The 23,263-nt window shown below is 38.3% G+C and overlaps 1 long non-coding RNA gene across 1 annotated transcript; it reads right to left on the bottom strand.

Annotated features, from left to right (window-relative positions):
* Positions 1-878: 878 nt before the first annotated feature.
* Positions 879-1,576, bottom strand: LOC123382830. The gene is made up of 2 exons (XR_006591861.1): positions 1,211-1,576; positions 879-957 (listed from the first exon to the last, which is right to left on the bottom strand). It is a non-coding gene; the product is annotated as an uncharacterized LOC123382830 (long non-coding RNA).
* Positions 1,577-23,263: the final 21,687 nt, after the last annotated feature.

The raw sequence follows: 23,263 nt of genomic DNA, 5'->3' as shown, positions 1-23,263 counted from the left end.
GGATGCAAGGCGAAGGCAAGTGGATCACAGGTTTTGTGGCCTCGTCACCGAACCAACATTAACAGCTGTGTCCATGATTATAACATGTGACTAACTCCTAATTGTTTAGTCCCTGGAGTCACATTTTCTGCTGCCTCAGACGAAAATATTCATAACTGATAAAAATCCCAAATATTTGTCTTTTGGTTTGGGGTTTAGCTTCCTTTCTCCATGATCGTGTGTGTGCATGTGTGTGCACGTATATGCATATGTCTGTGTATATGTGTGTGTATGTATGCATGTGCGTGCGTGTGTCAGGAGAATGTTGTTGAAAGACTTACAACTCTGTCTTGGGCCTTCCTCACGGAAATGACAGGCAGCTTATGAAACCCCTTCAGTATAAAGTTTTCCCAAGGATCAAAAGGATCTCTAGAATTCATTTACTCCATTTTTATGTCTATATTGCCTACATCTTCTAAAGGAAATATCCTCCTCATTTTTCCATCATCTCAAAACCCATATATATGACTAGAGGGTTTTTCTCAGTATTTAATTTGCATCTTGCTGAATTATATTTCTCCTTTGTCCTTAGTGATCAAAGAGAACAGACATCCCATCTCCCTTGAGTGAAAACTGACCATAATAAATACCTCTCCAGCCTTCTCTGGCAAAATTAATGCGATTCCTTGAAACCCAGGGCCTAGAAGACAAATACTTCACCTTTGTCACCCTCTGACACTCCTGTGGACCACTTTCATGGCCTCCATATCTTACTTCTATAACTTGTCTGATGACAGAAAGAAACATGAAAAGAAAGCCTGACGAGTGTCCAGGGCTGGGAGAGAACCATCTCCAACTGCCTTCATGATTTTAGTCCTTATTTTCTAGCCTTGAAGATATTTCTCACTCTTTATTGTTTCTGACAAGGTCGGAAGCATCTTATTTGTTTAGGGAGTGGTGAGTATATGTTGAAGTTATCTGAAAAAAAATAATAATAATTTCAGAAAATAGCCAGGCCCTGGCCCCAGCCTCAGAAATTCTGATTTAATTTGTCAGAACAGAATAGGGTCTCAGCATTGGCATTTCGTTAGAGCTCCCGGGTGAACCCACTGCACAGACAGGCTTGCAAACCAGTGAGCCGTTGGCTCTAGCTGTTTTTGATTCTGCCTCCAGTTTGTTCTCCCACCAGGAATCCCTGTCACACCTAAGTGCTTACTGTCCATGGCCGTACCTTGCTGTATACAAACACTCAAGTCTTTCCACCTGAAAGGAAATAAAAAACAGTAAACAGACAAACAAAAGGTTAGTCTTCTGCCCTGAGAAGTCCTATGGCATTCACCCTTTTTTCCGTAATAGCCAAGTTTTTGGAAAAAGCAACCTACTCACTGTTTCTTCATCTCCCACTCATTCTTCAACCCTCAGAATTTTTAAACTGACCTCCTTCCTTATGCACCAATTACAGTCAAGGTGCCAAATCTAAAAACTACTTCTTGTTCTTATTTTACTCCAGTTCTCTGCAACAGTTCACATTCCTGTCCACACTTTCCTTCTTGAAACACTTCCTTCCCTTGTCTTTAGAAAATCACACTCCTTTTACCCGTCCCCCTTACCCATTGGTTCTCTCTGCCCAACTAGTACTTTCAAAGCATGGTCTACTCCAGGCACCATCCTTGTCTCTCTCAAAAGTTTTTTTTTATTATTATTTTTAAAACTGTCTCATTTGTTTTTGAGAGAGAGAGAAAGCATGAGAATCAAAGAGAGAGAGAGAGAGAGAGAGAGACAGAGGCTCCAAAGCGGGCTCTGTGCTGACAGCCAAGAGCCTGACAGGGCTCAAACCGGGAGATCCTGACCTAAGCTGAATTCACACTCAACCAACTGAGCCACCCCAGTGCCCCTCCCTCAAAAATTTCTAAACACTCTCCCTGAATAATCCTAACTTCTCCCTGTCTTCAATCCCCTTGTTGAAGTGCTATCAATAGATCTATAGCTCTTCATTCCAGTTTCCTGAGTTTCAGCCCCATGCATCCAGTTGCTTTCTGTCATGTATGCTGTCACACTTGATATCCCCAAATGCAATTAATTACTTCCCCTTCTCACATGATCCATCCACCTTCTGCTCCTGTTTTCCCTTGTCTTTATTAATGGTACCACTAATCATCCAGTCACCAAAAGCCAAAGCCCAAGAATGAGCTCAGCCTTCACTCTCATATTTTCACAAAATTTCATTAATTCTACTTCTATAGTATCTCTTAAAATTCCCCTCCATTTCTCATGCCTTAGTCCAAACCCTCAACTAAAAAACGATGTGTATAATGGTCTCCAAATGGCCTGCATCCCCATGTTTCAGCTTTCTGTAATCTTTTCCACATAAACACTAGAATTTGATGACATTACTCCCCTAATTAACACACTTCAAACTTCCTAATTTCTTGCAATCTGCTGTTCATTCATTGCGGCCTTTTGTGATCAGGTTTCTTTCTATCCATTTTCACCCTCACCAGGCACACTGAACTTCTTGGCATTCTCTAGACAAGGGATATCCCCAAATCCTAGCATATATGATTATTCCATTGCTGGGAATGTCACCAACAGCTGTCCATCTGATAAACTCCTCCTCATCTATTAAGGATGGTAAAGTCTGTTCAGGCTTTCTTATCTCCGTTGTAACTCCACACCCCAGCATACCTTCCAGAACATGGTAGGTTCTCAGTGAGTATTTGCCATATGTAACTTTCCCTGCTCACCCCCACTGCAGGCAGAGTTAAATCTAATAACTTATTAGGGTCTCTTAGCCCCATGCACATATGGTTATAATAGTGTTCATCCTATTAGACTGTAATGATTTACTTATTTGTCTGAATCCCCTAATGAACGATCAGCTCTTTGAAGGAAGGGAATGTACTGTGCTTGCTTTAGCATTCCTATCACTGCACAGTGTCTAAAATATAGTCAACATCGCTGATTTTTCATTAATAAAAAAAATTAATTTTGTTGGTGGGAGAGACGAGAAGAGGGGAGGAGATGGGAAAAATTTTATTAATTTATTCATAGAAGGAGTAAGACAGATAAATTGAATTGAGAACTTTCAAAACATGAATGTGCAGCTTTCAAAAAGTAAAGAGACACTCACACATTAAACTATATTTGTATTATTTCATATATATTTGCCTTTTCCAGGCTGTGCATGGAACCAATGTAAAGGAGACCAGATGAGAAATGAGAGAAGACTGCATCCAGAAATGGTTCTATTTATGTGCTTGGATCTAGCTGCACAGACAAGTCTTCCCCTTGGTTTTTTAGTTATATGAGTCAATAAATTTCTTTTATTGAAGCCAGATTGAGTGAGATTATTTTGTCAGTGGTCCTCAAGTGTCCTACTGATAGGCAAGTTAAAGGCATCCTCTGGGGGTTAGCTCTAAAGAGGTACAGTGTGTTCCAGTTTACTATCTTTTAAACTCAACATAAATCACCTGAGCCATTTAGAGACTGATCAATCAGTTGAAATAAGATATATGATGCTTTCATTTTATTTTCCTAAAAGTAATACAGGCCAAAATTGAATGCATAATGATTTAGTTAAATGATGGTAAATGATTTCACTTTAATAACTGTGATGGAATTTTGAGAATTAAACATTTTTAATAATTGGCAAGACCAAGGCCATTGCAAAATAGTAGCTAGCTAATTATCTAGACCAGAAGTGCAAAATGCATATGTCTATAAAGGCCAGGGAGATAAAATAAAAGAATAAAGTTCACCTGGTATCAAATACTAAGAAGTAGGTGGAGACTGTGGCCAACTGGAAATAAGATAAACAATTTGTGTAATCTGGAAACAAAGGCCAGCATTGCCCAATATTTCCTTTTTTTTTTTTTTTTCCAAAATAAGACAAACCTACATTTAGGTGAAGATCTCCTGATTTTTAAACGTTGATGATGAGAAATTTAAAAAAGACCACTGCTGGGGCGCCTGGGTGGCGCAGTCGGTTAAACGTCCGACTTCAGCTCAGGTCACGATCTCGCGGTCCATGAGTTCGAGCCCCGCGTCGGGCTCTGGGCTGATGGCTCACAGCCTGGAGCCTGTTACTGATTCTGTGTCTCCCTCTCTCTCTGCCCCTCGCCCGTTCATGCTTTGTCTCTCTCTGTCCCAAAAATAAATAAACGTTGAAAAAAGAAAAAAAATTAAAAAAAAAAAAAGAAAAAGACCACTGTTGAGAACCAGACCACAGTGTTCCCGGATCATATTCCTCAAGAGAAGATGTGTAAATAAGGTCGCTCCATGATCATGTCCAGAACAAGACACAGATAAGGCCACTCCATGACACAAGAATGACTAGCCGTCCTCCTCTGCTGATGAACATCACCTGTTTCTGAGTAGATGCTCTTTTTCAGCAGCTATACCTCTAGACTCACTTTAGTGTTCCTGCCTCCTAGGTAGGAACTAGGAGGGTCTGAGTTGACCTAGCTTCTTGATAGCCCCAAATCCAAATCTAGTCTCCACTTCTGAGTTCCCCCTTAGAATCATCTAGCCTCTGAAATACCCTCTTAACAACCCCTTCCCCAGATACCCCTGAGGTTTCCCCAGAGTGAAATCACCCTTGCTGCAACAATATAAAAAAACCTAATGTCCTTAACTACAAACATGTTCCTTATAGTCTCAGACCCATTGGCTTAAAAACAAGTACTTAGAAAATCTTTTAAAACACTGGGCTGAACATAACTGGCCTAGGAGCCAAGTTTGGCCCACAAAACACTATAGTCTTCTCATCTCCACTGAAGCTGGTAACAAGAAAGGCAAAAGGGGATATAGCAGGGGTGGGCAGATTCCTCCCCCCTTCTTCTGTTTTATATCATATGTTGTTTACTTTATCAGTAGATTAAAGGAGACTGGCAAATTACAACGTCTGGTGCATGCTGCTAAACTATGGTGATCATTTTTATGCATGTTAGGAGGGGGAACTTTACTTGATTTGAGCAAATTTATTATCAGAGCTTTCCACCTTAGACATTCCAAATTCAGGTCCTCTTGGAGCTTGGAAGTCTGCTGTGTCTTAGAGGGCTTTTTCCTTTGTAATTTATTAAAATGCAAGAACAGAAATCAGGAAAAATGAGAGACCAGTGAAATGATTTCAATGTTTATAGAGGTAACCAAGATGTAATGGTTTTTCCTGACTAGAAGTCAGTTATATCTTCATTAGAGAAAGAAGATTCTAGTCCTAAAATCATATCTCATATAATTAGATTAAAAAAATGTATATATGTGTATATATATATATGTGTATATATACACATATATATGTGTATATATATATGTGTGTATATATGTGTATATATGTATATATGTGTATATATGTGTGTATATATGTGTATATATGTATATATGTGTATATATATGTATATATATGTGTATATATATACATATATACACATATATAAAATGTATATATGTGTATATACACATAAAGATATATACACATATATATACACATATATATACATATATACATATACACATGAAAGGCAAAGTCTGTGCTTCATGTCACTCTCCTTACCTATCTCAGTGTGGTAAAAATACATTTATCTTTAAAATTCTGCATGTATTCAGAATACAGGACTCTTAGTCAATTTTGAATGGTAAAAAAAATACCTCTCCTGTCTCTGGGTGCAGACTGGCTAACTGTAGTCTCAGTATCTTGGGGAAAAATCTATAACCACATAACATGGTTCTGAATTTTTCTTACTACTTATTCATGCACATGGTCTGTGTGGCAGGTGACAGTCTGACCAAACGTTTTGCCACCACATAATAAGGGTGACCATATTTGTAGCCTGAACTATCAGTGTCTCCATTGCCCAAAGCCCCACTCAGCCAACTCCACATTTTAGAATCTCACTGGCAACATCCCCTTCCAGGTAAAAAATTCTGTCAGGTAGGATAGATTCTGCTGTGGCTACTGAATAAATCAGCAGGAGCACAGTCACCTACTACCCGGTTCACAGAAATGAGCTTTGGAGACAGATTTGCCAATAGTATTAACTAGTATTTCTTACACTCTGGCCATGCCAATTTCTTTGAAGAGCAGCTTAGGTACATGATTTACTTTAGTTCTCACAACAGTCCTCTGTAACGGGTGGTATGTTAGTACAGTAAAACCTTGGGTTGCAAGTAACTTATTCTGCAAGTATTCCACAAGACAATCAAATATTTCTAATAAATTTTAACTTGCTAACGAGCGATGTCTTGCAATACAAAAGTAGTACATGAAGCCAAACATCACATGAACACAACTGAGCCAATGGTTCTTGAAATTCGCTTTGATATAAAAGTGCTTTGGATTACAAGCCTGTTTCCAGAACGAATTAGGCTCACAAGCCAAGGTTTTACTGTATCCTCACTTTATAGATGTGTAAATTGAGGCTCAGAGCTTCGGGGGGGCTTTCAGTTTCACCCATTTGCTAAGTAGTGGAACAGTTATTTGAATCGAGATCTGAGTGTTACAAAAGCTAGTGCCCTTTATTATTGAATCATTTTAATCACTTAATCTGTGTTTAGGGTAAAGCTGCACCTTTGACAATGAAAGAAACACATTGCAAGTCAGCGTGCCCCATCACTGTATGACACAGCGGTTCCATTGCGGAAACTAGGTGAGTCCTTCACGTGCACAGAACAGAGCCGGCACTCCAGCACTGAGCTGCATGGCATGCGAACACCACCACCAAATGCACAGTAGTTTTTATCTGAATAGACGGTTCAGGATGTAAACATCAGAAAATAATGAGTCAGGCTCTGCCAGGCATATGCTTCATTTTTAAGCCAAGCGTGTATAATCACTGCTACTAAATTGCCACAGTAAGAGCATGGCTTGAGGGCACAGTACTTGGGCACATGAGCAAGATGACCACCAGCGGCAATTAACAGGAATAGGCCAAGTGTCTTCACACTCGTCTTACCCCTGGGGGCTGCCAGCTATGCCCTTGTGGGGCCTGAAAGTCTAGGTGCTCTCAAACTGCGACACCTGCTCCCTTTGGAAATAGGCTGCACTTTCTTGGCTTGAATTGCCTCAGTCTCTCTCCTACAGCTCCCTTTGATCAAAAGGTGGTGGAGGGCACATCAGAATACATTAAATTGCTGGACTGTGGACATTTCATGGCCTCCCACAACCTGAGCACGCTGGCAGTGGGATTAATGTGCACAAGGAAGGACACTTGACCCTGAGCCATGCCGGTCACTGGTGGCCTGGAGACCATGGTCCTAAAGAGCTGGACATGAGGCGGCAGTGGCCCCAGAGGCCTGGGCCCAACCACAGCCCTTTCAGAAGAGAGTGAGGCAGAACTAGTAACGGAGAGATTTTCATGAAAAATGTAATTATCTTAGAGTGTTTATGGATAGAGAGGATAAATGGCCAGATAGATATATGAATAGATATGATAAAAATGACAGATATGATACATAGAGAGATAAAATAGAGATAGTATTATACATTAGACAGTAATATTTATCAAAAGTATTTTTATATACATACTTGCATGCACAAACATGAACACAATCACAGGAAATAGAAAAAGCACTTAAAAATACAGTACCATCTAAAAGCTGTCCCTTTGATAAGAGGGAAATGTAAAAGTACAATTCCTTTTTCTTCTCCTTGGTATGCCCTTGAGGAAATGACAATGAATTCCTCCCCCCACCGCTGCCCTGAGGTATAATGAACTGCCTTCAGTTTCTGCGAAACAGATTTTTATCTTTGTGGGCTCCTTTGTTCCAATAATGTTATCTTTTCATTCACAGAGCTAATAGGAGTTATTACTGCAGCCCAATACAAAGATACCTCTCTCTAACACTTGTATCCCTAAAGAGTAGCATTGTGAATATTTAATCAATTGAACCATATTTTTTTAATGTAGAAGAGGATTTTTGCCTCTTCGAGCAATCAATTACAAATCTTTTGGTAAAATGTATAATTGACTTATTGTTTAAATCTACATCGATACATACTGGGTTAATTAGAAATCTTTCTACCACAAGAGATACTCCTGCAAGTCTGAAGCCCAAGAGTGATTTTACAGGATCATAATGAGCAGATGAAGTCACCAAAGGTGTAAGGTGACTCTGGGCTATAATGTGGCTAGCAAGGATTTCTAATCTCTTGTCTATTTCCTAATACCAGGGCAGGTAGAGGAGTCATTCAATGCCTCAGTCAGAATCAATGGCTGTGCAGAATTAAAGTATTAGAGAATGCTTTTAACAGTGGTCCTGTAATAAAATTCCCACTGGACTGACAGTCTCTAGAGTTTGAACTCCTTGAGCTCAGAGGATAGGCCTGCCCATGTTCATACTTCATTACCCAGCCTGGTGCTTTGAATTGAAACGGTGCTTGGTATATGTATTTTTAACTTATTATAATACATATAAATATGATTCATGCTTTAGACAAGTGGGAGAGGAATGTGAGAGAAACACATGTGGCTCTCTGAGACTAGAAGCATCTCTCTTCCACATCCCAAATTCGAAGTTGGGGTGACAGAACTGGTATAAACAAAACAGGATAAAATTTTCACAGCTGTCTGAAATAATTTGAATATTTGGAATTTGAATATCTTGTCTTGAATTCAAGTGAAACTAGACAGGCAAAAAGGGAAGGAATACAGTGCATAGAAGAGAATCAATCAATGGGCAGTAAGAGAATTTCATGTAACTACTGGCATATGCTCAAAAAATATTTTTAAAAATCTGAGGAGATCCAACATGGTGGAGAAGTGGCAGGACCCTCATCCTTCAAACACAGCAGTGCTGAGGCCAAAGGACTTTGAATTCCAAGAGTCCGGGCTGCAGAGTGACAGAGATGTCTCCAGGAGCCCAGGGGGACACCCTGGCGGGCCATAGGTGCATGATTGTGAAATTAGATAAAGCCGACAGCATAGACACAGAAGGGAGGTATCCCCTTCTGCAGAGAGACAAAGGGAAGAGAAAGAGAGGCTCTGAAAGTGTAGGACTATAACTGGACAAGAGAAAAACCATGGATGGGGATGGAGAAGGATCCAATCTCTAACTGTGGAGCTTTCTCCAGACTGGGCCCGGCTGCCCAGTTTGTGCACCTGGGGAGGAGGGGAGCCAACCCTGGGCTTGGTAACTAGGTCAGAGACACAGTCTGCAGAGGGAGAGAGCAATCCCCTCCTTGGAGTGCTGTGGGAAGAAGGTATACAGCCGTTCAAAGGACAAAGGTTCCTGCCTGTCCTGGCCAGCCAGAGGCCATTTATCGGCAGGGCAGAAGGCATTTCCCTGGAACCAGAGTACATGGAGTGGGACCTTTCAAGACATCGTAGTTTAAATCCCAGCTGAGTGCCAGGGAGGTGCAGGAGTCTGCAAAGCAAGACAAACCTCCTCGTTCGTGCCCAGGGCACTGTGAGAACAGCCTGAACATAGACACTGGGTCTGGGGAAGAGAGACTGGGGTGTCGCCATTTTTCTCCCCATCACCAACAAGGTGGGGCTTCAGGGAATGAACAGCGAGCCCACAGTGGAGGCAGGGCCTGCCCACACAAAACCACACCCCACTGCACCTGGTAACTGCTCCAGTATTCACTGGAGATTGACACTAACCAACCAGACAGCCCCTCAGGACAAGTACTGCCACTGGTTCCAAGGCACCCAGCGGGTTTGCATTTTCTGATTTAATTCTTGGACAATTCTTATTATATATATATATAATATATACATATATATATATATATAATATATATATACATATATATGTATATATGTATATATGTATATACATATATATGTATATATGTATATATGTATATATATATAATATATCCTCTAATCCAGTTATTCTGGTTGTTGGTGTGTTTAAGCAGACATATTTAATCTATTCTCTTTATACCTGTTCTATATCTCCTTCTTTATTTTCCTCTCTCTATTCTCTGGATGAAGCCATATAGTTTCTCAGCCTGGTCAGTTTGCTTTTCTTTTCTTTTTCCATGCTCCTGTCATTTATTTGTTTGTATGGGACAATTGTCGTTGTTGTTGTTTGGGTGTTTGTTTTCTCCAGGGGTACTTCGATGAACAAATCAAAGCCTCCCCCACCCCCCAGTGGAGGTTCCAAAATATCACTATGAGTAGGGAGATAAAGCAACAAGAGTAACAAAAACACAGAGTAAGTAACACACTCCAAAAAACACCTCCTGAAGGGCCAGACCCTGGACAGTGTATGACACCTCTTTAATATAGTGCTTGCAGGTACAGGACACATAACAAGCCTTTAAAACACATGATGAATTAAAAATGCTATAGATGAGGTACAAAATAAACTAGATACAGTGACGGCAAGGATTGAAGAGGCAGAGGGGAGAATAAGTGAAATAGAAGATAAAATTATGGAAAAAGATGAAGTTGAGAAAAAGATAAAAAAAATTCTAGATCAGGAGGGGAGAATTGGAGAACTAAGTAATTCAATGAGACATAATAATATCCATATCATAGGAGTTCCAGAAAAAGAAGAGAGAGAGAAAGGGGCAGAAGTTGTACTTGAACAAATCATAGCTGAGAACTTTCCCAATCTGGGGAAGGAAACAGACATTGAAATCCAGGAGGCACAGAGAACTCCCTTCAGATGTAACAAGAATCAATCTTCTGCATGGCGTATTGTAGTGAAACTAGCAAAATACAAGATAAAGAGAGTTCTGAAAGCTAGAGAAAAACAGTCCTTCACCTACAAGGGTAGACACATAAGGGTAGTAGCAAACCTATCCACTGAAACTTGGCAGGCCAGAAGGGAGTGGCAGGAAATAATCAATGTGCTGAATAGGAAAAATATGCAGCCAAGAATCCTTTATCCAGCAAGGCTGTCATTCAGAATAGAAGGAGAGATAAAGGTTTTCCCAGACAAACAAAAGCTGAAGGAGTTTATCACCACGAAAACAGCCCAACAAGAAATCCTAAGGGGGACTCTGTGAGTGGAATCTTGCAAAGGCCACAAAGGGCCAGAGACATCACTACAAACATGAATACTACAGATAACACAATGACACTAAATCCATATCTTTCAATAATAATGCTGAATGTAAATGAACTAAATGTTCCAATCAAAAGACATAAGGTACTAGAATGTATGAAAAAAAAGAAAAAAACAGGACCTATCTATTTACTGTGTACAAGAGACCCATTTTAGACCTGAGGACACCTTAAGATTGAAAGTGAGGGCATGGAGAACCATTTCTCATGCTACTGGAAGTCAAAAGAAAGCTAGAGTCACCATACTTATACCAGACAAACTAGATTTTAAACCAAAGGCTGTAACAAGAGATGAAGAAGGGCATTATATCATAATTATGGGGTCCATCCATCAAGAAGAGCTATCAATTATAAATGTTTATGCACCCAATTCAATAGCACCCAAATAGGTAAAACAATTAATCACAAACATAAGCAATCTTATTGATAAAAATGTGATAATTGCAGGGGATTTTATAAATTTTTTTTCAACGTTTATTTATTTTTGGGACAGAGAGAGACAGAGCATGAATGGGGGAGGGGCAGAGAGAGAGGGAGACACAGAATCGGAAACAGGCTCCAGGCTCTGAGCCATCAGCTCAGAGCCCGACGCGGGGCTCGAACTCACGGACGGCGAGATCGTGACCTGGCTGAAGTCGGACGCTCAACTGACTGCGCCACCCAGGCGCCCCAATTGCAGGGGATTTTAATACTCCACTTACAACAACAGACAGATCATCTAGGCAGAAAATCAATAAAGAAACAATGGCCTGAAATGATACACTGGACCAGATGGACTTGACAGATATATTCAGAACTTTTTATCCAAAAACAGCAGAGTGCACATTCTTTTTGAATGCACATGGAACATTCTCCAAGATAGATCACATATATGGAAACAAATGAAAATGAAAACATGGCAGTCCAAACCCTTTGGGATTCAGCAAAGAGAGTCCTAAGAGGATAATACATTATAGTCCAGGCCTATCTCAAGAAACAAGAAAAATCCCATATACAAAATCTAACAGAACACCTAAAGGAACTAGAAGCAGAACAGCAAAGAAATCCCAAGGCCAGCAGAAGAGAAATAATAAAGATTAGAGAAGAAATAAACAGTATAGAATCCAAAAAAAAAAAAAAAAAAGAACTGTGTAACAGATCAGTGAAACTAAGAGCTGTTTTTTTGAAAAAAATAAACCAAATTGAAAAATCCTTAGGAAGACGTCTCAAAAAGAAAAGGGAGAGGACCCAAAAAGATAAAGTCACAAATGAAATAGGACTTATCACAACCAATCCCTCAGAAATACAAGCAATTATCAGAGAATACTATAAACATATATATGCCAACAAAATGGACAACCTGGAAGAAATGGACAAATTCCTAGACACCCACACACTACCAAAACGCAAAAGGGAAGAAATAGGAAATTTGAACAAACCCATAATTAGTGAAGAAATTGAATCAGTTATCAAAAATCTCCCAACAAATAAGAGTCCTGCACCAGATGGCTTCCCTGGGGAATTCTACCAGACATTGAAAGCAGAGTTAATACCTATTCTTCTCAAGCTGTTCCAAAAACCTAGAAACAGAAGGAAAGCTTCCAGAGTCATTCTACGAAGCCAGAATTACCTTGATTCCCAAACCAGACAGAGACCCCCCCAAAAAAGGAGAATTACAGGCCAATATCCCTGATGAACATGGATACAAAAATTCTCAACAAGATACATGCAAATCGAATTCAACAGCATATAAAAAGAAATATTCACCATGATCAAGTGGGATTCACTCCTGGGCTGCAAGGCTGGTTTGATATTCATAAATGAGTGCGATACGTCACATTAATAAAAGAAAAGATAAGAACTATATGATCCTGTCAATAGGTACAGAAAAAGCATTTGACAAAATACAGCATCCTTTCTTTTTTTTTTTTTTTAAATTTTTTTTTTCAACATTTATTTATTTTTGGGACAGAGAGAGACACAGCATGAACGGGGGAGGGGCAGAGAGAGAGGGAGACACAGATACGGAAACAGGCTCCAGGCTCCGAGCCATCAGCCCAGAGCCTGATGCGGGGCTCGAACTCCCGGACCGCGAGATCGTGACCTGGCTGAAGTCGGACGCTTAACCGACTGCGCCACCCAGGCGCCCCTACAGCATCCTTTCTTAATAAAAACCCTCAAGAAAGTTGGGATAGAAGGAGCATACCTAAACATCATAAAAGCGATATATGAAAAGCCTACAACTAATATCATCCTCAGTGGGGAAAAACTGAGAGCTTTCCCCCCTGAGATCAGAAACACGACAGGGATGTCCACTATCAAAACTGTTGTATAGCATAGTGTTGGAAGTCCCAGCATCAGCAATCAGACAATGAAACAAAATAAAAGGCATCACAATTGGCAAAGAAGAAGTCAAACGTTCACTTTTCACAGATGACATGATACTTTACATGGAAACCCCAAAAGACTCCACCACAAAGCCGCTAGAACTGATACATGAACTCAGCAAAGTCGCAGAATACAAAATCAATGTGTAGAAACCGGTTGCATTTCTATACACCAATAATGAAGGCACAGAAAGAGAAATCAAGAAATCAATTCTACTTACAGTTTCGCCAAGAACCATAAACTACCTAGGAATAACCCTAACCAAAGAGTTAAAAGATCTGTATGCTGAAAACCAGAAAACTTATGAAGGAAATTGAAGAAGACAAAAAGAAATGGAAAAACATTCCATGCTCGTGGATTGGAAGAATAAATATTGTGAAAATGTCAATACTACCCAAAGCTATCTACACACTCAGTGCAATCCCAATCAAAATTACACAGGCGTTCTTCTCAAAGCTAGAACAAACAATCCTAAAATTTATATGGAACCACAAAAGACCTCAAATAGTCAAAGTAATGTAGAAAAAGAAAACCAAAGTGGGAGGCATCACAATTCCAGACTTTAGCCTCCATTGCAAAGCTGTAGTCATGAAGACAGTATGGCATTGGCACAAAAACAGACACACAGACCAATAGAAGAGAATGGAGAACCCAGGACTGGACCCACAAATGTTTGGCCAACTAATCTTTGACAAAGCAGGAAAAAGTATCAAATGGGAAAAAAAGACAGTCTTTTTAGCAAATGGTGCTGGGAGAACTGGACAGAAACATGCAGAAGAATGAAATTAGACCACTTCCTTACACCATTCACAAAAATAAACTCAAAATGGATGAAAGACCTAAATGTCAGACAGGAAAACATCAAAACCCTAGAGGAGAAAACAGGCAACAACCTCTTTGACCTCAGCCACAGAAATTTCTTGCTGGATATATCTCCAAAGGCAAGGGAATTAAAAGCAAAAATGAACTATTGGAACCTTATCAAGATAAGAACCTTCTGCACTGCAAAGGAAACAATCAACAAAACTAAAAGGCAACCAATAGAATGGGAAAAGATATTTTCAAATGACATATCGGATAAAGGGTTAGTATCCAAAATCTATAAAGAACTTACTAAACTCAACACCTGAAAAACAAATAATCCAGTGAAGAAATGGGAAGAAGACATGAATAGACACTTTTCCAAAGAAGATATCCAGATGGCCAAAAGACACATGAAGATGCTCGTCACTCATCGTTAGGGAAATACAAATCAAAAACACAATGAGATACCACCTCACACTGGTCACAGTGGCTACAAGTAACAAATCAGGAAACAACAGGTGCTGGTGAGGATGTGGAGAAACAGGAACGCTCTTGCACTGTTGGTGGGAGTGCATACTGGTGCAGCCACTCTGGAAAATAGTGTGGAGTTTCCTTGAAAAATTAAAAATAAAATTACCCTAAAACCCAGAAATAGCACTACTAGGAATTTATCCAAAGGACACAGGAGTGCTGATTCATAGGGGCACTTGTACCCCAATGTTTATAGCAGCGCTTTCAACAATAGCCAAATTATGGAAAGAAACTAAATGTCCATCAGCTGACGAGTGGATAAAGAAGATGTGGTTTATATATACAATGGAATGCTACTTGGCTATGAGAAAGAATGAAACCCTGCCATTTGCAGCAACATAGATGGAACTGGAGGGTATTATGCTAAGTGAAATAAGTCAGTCAGAGAAAGACAGATATCATATGTTTTCACTCATATGTGGAACTTCAGGAACTTAACAGAAGACCATGGGGGAAAGGAAGGGGGAAAAAATAGATACGGGGCGGGGGGAGGTAAACCATAAGAGACTCTTAAATACAGAGAACAAACTAAGGGTTGATGGGGGGTGTGGTGGGGGAGAGGGGAAAATGGGTGATGGGCATTGAGGAGGGCACTTGTCAGGATGAACACTGGGTGTTGTATCTAAGCGATGAATCATGGGAATCTACCCCCAAAACCAAGAGCATACTGTACACACTGTATGTTAGCCAATTTGACAAATTATATTAAAAATAAAAAATAAATAAAATAAAACAAAATAGAAGACAGATACATAGATACATAGATAGATACATAGATACTTTAAAATCTGAATTGGGTCCAAAGTGGTTTTTCTTTTGTCATTTACATTGAAATTTAAAGTTTTATGTGTAATGGAATATGGGATCTTTAAGAGCAAATTCAATTTCTTAAACTGAAATCATTCCACGAAATGGAGAAAAGAATATTGCATATCAAAGAAAAAAACTTGGAAATATGGCTGAGGTTATAGACTGAGTTTCCTAAGCCTGGGGCACACTCTTCTTCTCTAATCACAGCTTTGCCCTATGTCCCTCATCCCATCCCTACACTCTAGACTTCACATACAACCAGCTCTTCTCAGTGGTCCATCTGAGGATAATAAACTTTTGTCATGTTTTTGATCTTATTAAATCAGATCTAGCCTAAATCTGCATGAGATATCGTTAATGCACATTGAAACATTGGATGTTTCAACTATCTTAGTCAATTCTCAACATGGTATTCTTTTAAACTTAATGATTCTTTTGCTCAAACACATTCAGTGGCTCCCTACTGCAGAAAGGAAATGGGCTAGCCTTTCCAGTGGCCTTCATGTGTCTGTATCTCTGTATTCTCACCCTCTCCTTCCTCTCCACACTGCTTATTATGTTCTAGTCCTACCAGCATCCTTGGAAAGTCTGCTACCAGCCAGCTCCTCCCTTGGAATCTTTGTTCAAATGTCATCTTCTCAATGACCACCCCATTTTAAAATGTAACCACTCCAAACCACACCCCATGCTGACCCCCTTTATCTTGCTCTATTTTCTTTTTATTATTTAAATTTTAGTTAACATACAGTGCAATATTGGCTTCAGGAGTAGAATTCAGTGATTCATCACTTAACAAACCTCACCCAGTGCTCTATTATACTGGTTTCTCCAGTTTATTTACACTTTAAATATACAGTAAAACCTTCGGTTGCAAGTAACTTGTTCTGCAAGTGTTCCACAAGACGACCAAACATTTCTAATAAATGTTAACTTGATAAACGAGTGATGTCTTGCAATATGTGATGTCAGATGTCACATGATGTCACAACTGAGCCAATGGTTCTTGAAATTCGCTTTGATTTACAAGTGCTTTGGATTACAAGCATGTTTCTGGAATGAATTATGCTCACAAACCAAGATTTTACTGTACTTTACAATTTATTTTTTTACTATTGTGCTTATTGCTTATTTTCTATTCTTCACCCATTAGAATGTGAGCAATACAAGAGCAGTGATTTTTGTCATTTTTAAAAACTTATGTATCCTAAAATGCTTGGAAGAATGTCTGACATATGGAAGTTATTTGATAAATATTTATTGATAAACAAAGGAAGAAATATGTTCAGTATTATCATTTACTAAATATAAAAATAATATGAAATAATGAAATTATTTCATGAAATAATATGAAATTCAAAGTTAATTATATGTGATTCTCCAGACTTTGGGTCTTATTTCCATAAATAGATGTTCCACTGAGATGTAGAGGAAAGAAACTGGCTTGGGTATCACCTATAACTGTGTTCAAATCACAGTTCTTCCCCTTACTACTTTTGCCATAGGGAAAGTTAAGTAAATTTCTGTGGGCTTTAGTAATCCCCTTTGTGAAATGGCAGTGATGTAGATATTCAGTGAGCAAGTAGCACAGTTCCTGATGCAATGGGCACATCATAAACATGAGTCTCTTCATTTTCTCTTCCTCTAATCCCTCAGCAGTTCCCACAAGGTAAGAGACAAAAAGGAAAGTTGAAAGTACTTGTAGAGATCCATAGTGTGTCCCCAAACCTCTCTGCACAGGGAATTATGCAGCAGAGTGGGGAAAATGTTAAGAGGCAGGTATCAAACCTCTTCTAACTCTTCTTCACTGGAGGACCTGGCCAGTGGGGATACTGAGAATGAGAACAGGCAAGAGCACACCTTACCCCGACTGTGGTGGCAGAAGTTACAGACTGAACATGGACAAGATAGTGGTGGAAAATGCTGACCACTCAGAGCCATAGAAACCCAACTAAACATCATCAAGGCAAAAACATCATGAACCCAGATGCCAAAGCTTAAGTGAAAGGATTAAAGAGGAAAAGGGGTCAAGAACAAGAAGGTTAAAAGTGACTAGAGGTAAATGGACTCAGTGAAAGTCATTGCAGGCAGCCACGTCCTGCAGCTGCATTGAAAGGGCTGACTAGAGAAGGTGTTTCTGGAGGTGGAGTGGCCCAAGTCTGTTAGAAAGTCCTGCACATAATGAACAGCATCCCCCACGGCCATGCCAGGCCCTTCTCTGGCAGTCTGGAGATTTTTTTCTTCACTGATACTGTTTTTACACTTCTACAGAAGACTTTTAGCCTAGAGAAACTAGAAAAAGAGGCAGGATAGGGAAATATTAATTTTCTTCCTCAAATCAGAGAGAATATTACTTGATAACTCTGAAGTCAGAAAGAAAATTAAAGTAAAAATATGCTTCAAAAATGCAGTAAATTTTAATCAATGTACATGGACACAATGAAAAATCATCAGCAAGTCAGTGAATGAGTATTTATTGAGTAAATGCCCTCAAGATGTATAACCACACTCCACACCTCTCATGCAAACACCACTTCCAGCTTTGATCTCTCATGTTAACTCCCACATTAGGAGTGATATTGATTGAGAAATCCTTTCAATAATATCAAGGCAATGTCTGTATTGTTACTAGTTTTTGTAATCTTAGACATGAATATGATCTTTTATATTTAATAAGTAGCTAACCTGTTAAATTCCATAAAATTTATTAACAAAATAATGAACTCACTACTACTAACACTAGTAAAACCAGGTGCCAGTCACAGAGCTGAATAGTGGGCTCACAAGGCACCAGCATCCTCTCCTGGGGCTACTGGGCCTAGAATCTGGCTCTCACTTAGCGGGGTCAGAAATTGACTTTATAAGATCATCTGGTGATGATTGATTTCTACTAAAGAAATTCACAAAACAGGTAAATTCAGATTTTCAAATTTAGGAAGAATCATAATAATCATTGAAGTCAATAATCCCCAAAGAATGTTCTGTGAAACATTAGTTCCTCAGGATGTTAATAATTTTCCTTGGGGGAAGAGTGCCTGGGTGGCTCAGTCAGGTGTGGGACTCTTGATCTTGACTCAGATCATGATCTCCCGGTTTGTGGGTTGGAGCCCCGCATCGGGCTCTGTGCTGGGCATGGACCCTGCTTAGGATTCTCTTTCCCTCTCTCTCTGCCCCTCCCCCTCTCAGTAATAATAATAATAATAATAATAATAATAATAATTTTCCCTGGGGAAAATACTGAGGTTCAAGTAAGTTTAGGAAATTCTAGGCTAAATAATGTTAAACATGTTCCTTATCACAGACCTTCCCAGTCTTTCAAATCTAAAATTCTGTATGAACCACAAAGAGAATCTCAAAGAGTATGAAGTTCCCATATACCCTCTTAACCTTCCCTCTGCCTTAGTTTCTATTATTAACATGCATACATTGGTGTACATTTGCTAAAATTGATGAACCAATATTGATGCATTGTTTTTAGCTGAAGTCTATAGTTTGCATTAGGTGTCACTCTTCAGGTTGTACATTCTGAATTTTGACAAATGTATAGTGAGCTGTATCCACCACTGCAGTATCAGACAGAAGAATTTCAATGCCCTAAAACTCTCTTGTGCTCTACCTATTCATCCCTTCCTCTCTCCCCAAACGCCTGGCAACTTCTGATCTTTTTACTGTCTCCACACTGTGCCCTTCCAGAATATCATATAGTTGGAATCATGTGCGATATTCTTTTCTTTTACTCAATAATAATATGTATTTAAGGTTCATTCAGACTCTTGTGGCTTCATAGCTCATTTCCTTTTATTACTGAATCCAATGTATGGATGCCCCACAGTTAGCTTACCCATTCACCTATTGAAGGACTTCTTGGTTGCTTCTAAGCTTTGACAACTATGAATAAGGCTGCTAAAAACATTTATGTGAAGGTTTTCCTGTGAATATAAGTTTTTAATCCATTTGCATAAATACTAGGGGAGCAATTGTTGGATCATATTTTTGTAAGAAGCTTCACTCTATCTTCCAAAGTAGCTGTGGCATTTTGCATTCTAACCAGCCATGAATGGGCTGTTGCTCCACATCTTCACCAGCATTTGGTATTGTCACTGTTTTGGATTTTAGCCATTCTAAGAGGTATGTGGTGGTATCTTTTTGTTGTTTTAGTATGGAATTTCCTAATGACATATGATGTGGAATAAGCGTAAAGATAAAATAAGCAGCATTTCATACGATCATTTGCCACCTCTGTATCTTATTTGGTGAGATATACAGATATTTTGCTTATTTTTTTATTGTTTTGCTCTTTTCTTATTGTTGAGTTTTAAGAGTTATTTGTATATTTTGGATACTTATCCATTGTCAGATGTATTTTGCAAGTATTTTTCCCAGCCTATGGCTTGTTTCATTCTCCGAACAGAGTGTTTTTGCAGGGCAGAAGCTTTTAATTTCAATGAAATCCAACTTATAAATATTTTTAAGGTGGATCATGCTTTCAATGTTTTATCTAAAAAGTCATTGCCAAACCCAGTTCACTTAGATTTTCTCCTATGTCAACTTTTAGGAGTTTTATCATTTTACATTTTAAATTGAAATCTAGGATCCATTTTGAGTTGATTTTTGTGAAAGGGGTAAGGTCTGTGTCTAAATAATTCTCCTCCTCCTCCTCCTCTTCCTCCTCCTTCTTCTTCTTCTTGCATGTGGATGTCTAGTTATTCTAACAGATTGAGCACTGCTCTGTTTTAAGACTTTTATTTTGAAGGAGACAATTGGGAAAATGCTGACCTAATTGCTGTTTCAATTGTAGAAGTGAAGAAATTGAAATACGGAGAGGTGAATTATTTTCTCAAGGTCAAACAACACATTAGTATGCTGAATCAAGACTAAACACTGATTTACAAAACAGAATTTCGATTTTAATTTCCAATGGCACATATCTTTTCAATGACTAATGTACTTGTATCTGTTGCCTTGTTCCTTTCAAGTTGAAAGTTTTTCCCATATAGATTAAATAATCAGATGGTTGTTTGGTGAAACAGATCAAACGTTTCATCTGGGTAGTGGTGTCATCTGGATATTTTGTTTCCTATTTTGCTCTGTAGTCTCCTTTTCTAGTGACATATATTCTCAAATCTCTCAGAGATGGTGTCTTTTTCCTTAGTCACAATATATACGTGTATAAGATTAAAGAAAATTAAACATATGAAAGTTGTATGTGTGTACACACACACACACACACACACACACACACACACGTATAATCTTTTTCTTTCTCCTTGATTATATATACCACAATACTTAGGTATTGTTATTACTTGAGGTATAACATCATTAATAAGCATACAATTTATCTTACACCAGTTACTGTTAATGCTAATAAATTCAACATTGAGTTCAATGCATTTTTACTGAGCTCTTTGAATCTTGGAGCTCTTTTACTGAGCTCTATGAAGGAGGGTGGAGATTTCAGAAACACCTGAAGGATTTTTGTTTGTCTGTCTGTTTGTTCTGTTTTGTTGATAAAGTTTTTTTCAAAGATTCTCCCATGTCTTGGTTGAGCTTTGGAAATATTTCAAAATCTTATCTCTTATGTAGTTACCACTACAGTTAATTTTTTTTCATTTATGTTGACTTTTTTGACATTGTACCTAAATTCTAGAAGTTAAGACTACTTGGGCCTGATGATCCCTGGGGGACTGTCAAGAGAAAGAAGTCACCCTTCCTTTGGCTCTAACCATTTCCCCCAAATACATATTTTAATAAGTTCTGTGAATGTAGTATCTCCAATATCCAATTATAGGCGAGTCTATTTTTATGGGCAGCAAGTACTGCAAAACATTCTAAAACTATTCTTCCTATTCCATATTCTTTTTCAGGTGTTCAAATAAGTGAAGCTAGAATTACAAATAGCTACTTCACTTGAGTACATGTATTAATTACCCTTGGATGGGAGGAATTCACCCATGTCATCTCTAGATAAAGTAAATCAGTTTCCCAGAGTGAGACCTTATTGCCACTCAGACCATAGCATTGAATCACTGTCTCTGCTGGACATCACCTGAGGGGTCTAATTACTTTTTCCAAAACCCAATTATCTTACCAGATTGCAAGGTATCTTACTTTAGCAATTGGATGTTTTGAATTGTGGGTGTAAAAACCCCCATCATCTATAAGAAATCTAGAACAGAATTTGTCTGAGTTCATACAATTGACACTAATAAAGTTTCAGTGAAAAGGAACAAAAAAACACCAAATTTTAAGACAATAACATTGACTATCTACTTAAACCAGCCAGGAACTGGAGGAATAAAAGAATGTAGTAAGCAACAAGACAAAACCCTGCACATAGTTGATGTTCAATAAAAAAAAAATTTGTTAAGTTGAATGGACTTGAGTTAATTCATGGTTGAATTATAGACACTTAAGGACTTATGCCATGTATGTGTAAAAGAGGTAGATGTAATTTAGAAACCAGAAGTGTGGAAAACCAAGCTTACATTTTATTAATTTAGTTTTAATATTTATTTTGAAAATAATTTTATTATAAAATATATTAAAACATACATTAAAGTAGAAGAAATTGTATAATAATAATATATATATTATAATATATATCACATACATTATACATATACATATATATTACATACATTAAAGTATATAATTATACATATATATTACATACATTAAAGTAGAAGAAATTGCATATTATAATAATAAATCAACCAGCTTCAACAATTATAAATACATTGTCAATCTTGTTTCATCTATACTTCCCCACCCCTACCCATCTGCTGCACAAAATAATTATTTTCACTAAATTTAGAAGGTCGTGTACCATTACACAAATCTAGTTTTAGAACATTTCTCTCACCTCCCAAAAGTTCCCTTGTGTTGATTTGGAGTCAATCATACTTCCAACCTCAGATCTAGATAAACACTAATCTACTTTCTGTCTCCATAGATTTGCCTTTTCTGGACATTGTATATAAATGGAATCATACAGTAGGTAGTACAATGTTTCAGAGGTTCATCTAATTTTATAGCATGTATCAGTTTCATTCTTTTCATTACCAAATAGTCTTCCATTGTAGGGACATACTACATTTTGTTGATCCATTTGCCCTTTAACATACATTTAATGTAAGAAAGTGGTCTAGTTTCATTCTTCTGCATGTTGCTGTCCAGTTCTCCCAGAACGATTTGCTAAAGAGACTGTCTTTTTTCCATTGGATACTCTTTCCTGCTTTGTCAAAGATTAGTTGGCCATACATTTGTGAATCCAATTCTGGGTTCTCTATTCTATTCTATTGGTTTATGTGTCTGTTTTCATGCCAATACCGTACTGCCTTGACGACTACAACTTTGTAGACAGGCTAAAACCCAGGATTGTGATGCCTCCAGCTTTGGTTTTCTTCTTCAACATTACTTTGGCTATTTGGGGTCTTTTGTGGTTCCATAAAAATTTTAGGATTGTTTCTTCTAGCCCTGAGAAGAATCCAGTGCAACTTTGATTGGGGTTGCATTGAATATGTAGATTGCTTTGGGGAGTACCAACATTTTAACAATATTTGTTCTTCCAATCCATAAGCATGGAATGTTTTTCCATGTCTTTGTGTCTTCTTCAATTTCTTTCATAAGTTTTCTATAGTTTTCACGATACAGATCTTTTACCTCTTTGTTTAGGGTTATTCCTAGGTATTTTATGGTTCTCAGTGCAATTATAAATGGGATCAATTCCTTGATGTTTCTTTCTGTTGCCTCATTAT

The sequence above is a fragment of the Felis catus genome, chromosome F1 (assembly GCF_018350175.1).
Source record: "Felis catus isolate Fca126 chromosome F1, F.catus_Fca126_mat1.0, whole genome shotgun sequence".
In the NCBI taxonomy this organism is placed as follows: Eukaryota; Metazoa; Chordata; class Mammalia; order Carnivora; family Felidae; genus Felis; species Felis catus.
This window is presented reverse-complemented; position numbering and strand designations above follow the sequence as displayed.